Source organism: Sorex fumeus, unplaced genomic scaffold, assembly GCF_029834395.1.
Source record: "Sorex fumeus unplaced genomic scaffold, SorFum_2.1 ptg000013l, whole genome shotgun sequence".
NCBI lineage: Eukaryota > Metazoa > Chordata > Mammalia > Eulipotyphla > Soricidae > Sorex > Sorex fumeus.
Genome location: NW_026606070.1, coordinates 1,255,857 through 1,258,817, shown reverse-complemented (window position 1 = coordinate 1,258,817; position 2,961 = coordinate 1,255,857). Strand labels below are relative to the sequence as shown.

At 42.3% G+C, this 2,961-nt stretch overlaps 1 non-coding gene across 1 annotated transcript; it reads left to right on the top strand.

Annotated features, from left to right (window-relative positions):
• Positions 1 to 1,879: 1,879 nt before the first annotated feature.
• LOC130020816 (5S ribosomal RNA) lies at positions 1,880 to 1,998 on the top strand. The gene has a single exon (XR_008792023.1). It is a non-coding gene; the product is annotated as a 5S ribosomal RNA (ribosomal RNA).
• Positions 1,999 to 2,961: the final 963 nt, after the last annotated feature.

Here is a 2,961-nt window from a genome sequence, read left to right as displayed (position 1 = left end):
GGAATAAAATGAGATCAGTTAGAACTGGACTTTATTAAATAAAGATTCTTCTTTAGTTTTGTGAGCAACTGAGGTGTTGGTTAGATTTTTTCCCCCCAATTCAATTTTGTTAAGCCTCATCAATTTACAAAGAAGGTTAAGGACTTTGCTGGAGGAAGACAGGAAGAGCCGGGGATGGGAAGAGTGTGTCTATAACTGAGCTTGGATAATTTTTGTTTTGTTTTATTTTGGGGGCCACGCCTGGTGGTGCTCAGGGCCTACTCCTGGCTCTGTACTCAGGAATTACTCCTGGTGGTGCTCAGAGGACCAGGTGGGATGGTTGTGGAGTTTGAGCCCCCTTGGCCATGAGTAAGGCCCGACCCGCTGTACTCTCACCCCAGCCCCATGAAATTGAGCGATTTTTAATGTCATTGAGAAACATCTAGAGATTAATGGGATCCTTGGTCCTTAATGGGAAAACAGATCAGAGCTGCCTTCAGGAGAAGGGGCAGAATTCTAGTGATTGATGTTTTGGGCTTTCATTTCATGTTTAATAATGGTGACTTTTGAGGCTAGTGTGCTTGTTATCCTATCATTTCAATCCCAGCACCAAAATATTATTAAATGATAATGTTAAATATTAAATGACATTAGCAAAGGAATGGTCTTCCCTTACTGCATTTGGATTCTTCCTGCCAGGTGACAATAAGGTGATGACAATGACGGTGCTTTAATTTAGGACCTGCGGTTTCTATTTGGTAATAGCCCCAAAATATTAAAAAAAAAAAACATTTCCCTTTAAAACTTTGTTAAAGCACGGTGACTTATGATAAAATATTTCTTAATAATAGTCACATGATTTTCTTGCTAAATTCAAACAGGAAGTTGCCTGAGCTAGGAGCTGTCTGTCTCTGTTAGAAGATGATGCTTAGCCGGGAGATCTGTAGCAATATTTTGTTTTATTTATTTATTTTTTGTTTTTCGATCACACCTGGCTTACTCCTGGCTCTGCACTTAGGGACTGGGGAACCCAAATGCCATGCCAGGGATTGCACCCAGATTGACCGGGTACAAGGAAAACATCGTACCTGTCCTATACTCTGGGGCAATCAATATTTTAGACAATGGCTTTCTTTTTTTTTTTATGAAAATTATTATTGATCTTGGTTGAATTTTTTATAATAAAGAGATGATTTGAATTCTTATCAGTAAAGAGGCACCAATTTCTATCTTTAATTTTTAAATTTTAATGAACTTTTTCTTATAGTTTTTAATTAGAATATTTTTCTTAGCACTGGTAGCACTGTCCTCCCGTTGTTCATCGATTTGCTCAAGCGGGCTCAGTAACGTCTCCATGGTGAGGCTTGTTGTTACTGTGTTTGGCAGATCAAATACGTCATGGGGAGCTTGCCAGGCTCTGCCATGCGGGCGAGATACTCTCAGTAGCTTGCCAGGCTCTCCGAGAGGGGTGGAGGAATCGAACCCAGGTCAGCTGCGTGCAAGGTAAACGCCCTACTGCTGTGCTATCACTCCAGTCCCAGAAGCTTTTCTTATATTTTTAATATGGTTATAGTAGCATCTAAGTTTCTAGTATTACTGTGCAAAGTTATTGCACACATCACTCCTTAGTGCCCAGGAACCTCCATCACTGTGAGGGCATATGTTGGTCACACTTGGCAGTGCTTGGGGCTCACTCTTGGCTCTGTGCTCAGGGATCACTCCTAGCGCAATATAGGGGATTAAACCAGGGTCGGCTGCACACAGGCAAGTGTGGTAGCCCTGATACTAAGTCTCCAGCCCTCCACCACTGCCCTTATGTAGTCTTTGGTCTGCTTTTCATTCTCCACCTTTTTCCCACTGTTGATTCGAAGCTTTTAAAATCGAAGTATAATCTTCAGCTGTCTACGGCCATACCACCCTGAACGCGCCCGATCTCGTCTGATCTCGGAAGCTAAGCAGGGTCGGGCCTGGTTAGTACTTGGATGGGAGACCGCCTGGGAATACCGGGTGCTGTACCCCTCTCGGAGAGCCCGGCAAGCTACCGAGAGTATTCGATATGCCAGACACAGTAACAACAAAGTCTCCAATGGAGACGTTACTGGGCCCGCTCGAGCAAATCGACGATCAACGGGAGGGCCTTTACCTTTTACCTTTTAATCTTCAGCGTTATATCAGGTTGAGATGCTCAACATCATTGTTTCACATTTGCATACAACGTGGAATGATCCCAAGTATATTTCCCATCTACTCTGAAAATGTTCAACTTTACAACCCAATACTGCTGCCTCCGGACCTCCTTGCTGCCAGCCGGTCCCTGTGACTTGCTTATTTTATAATTAGAAATTCAGGGCTCTTGTTCCCTTTCACCCACTTTGGCCCACGTTCTAATCCCCTTTTCTCCCTTGGCAACCACAAGTCTGGCTCTGTATTTTGGTGCTTGTTCTGTTCGTTAACTTGTTCTCTCTTCCAGATTTCACATCTAAGTGAGAGCCAGGGTCTTTTTCTTTCAGCAAAGCATCACACCTCAAGGCCAGTGCTTGTTGTCTCCAGTGGCAGAATTTCATCCTTCACTGATGGCTGCGTGACATTCCCATCTTATTCCATATAATGAGCAAGTATCTATGTTTTTTTTTTATTATGTGCCTGGTTATTTTTTTATTACTTATTAATATGAGACCTACGTTCTGGACATGGATAGACAAGCAATTTATTAAGTTGCCCCGTTGCTTAATGACTCTATAAAACATTTATAGAGTCATAAATATAGTATTTCTGACTCAGGGATACCAAAGAAATAAATAAGTTTTAGAATCGAGTGCCTGTATTCTAGGATTACTGAAACAAACTACCACAAGCCAAGTGTTTATGGGCTCAGTTCTGGAGGCAAAAGTCTGAGATCAAGGTGTTGACAGGATTGGTTTTTTTTTTGGTTTTTTTTTTGAAAGCTCTGTCCTTACCTCAGAGGCCCTCTCGTGATGATGC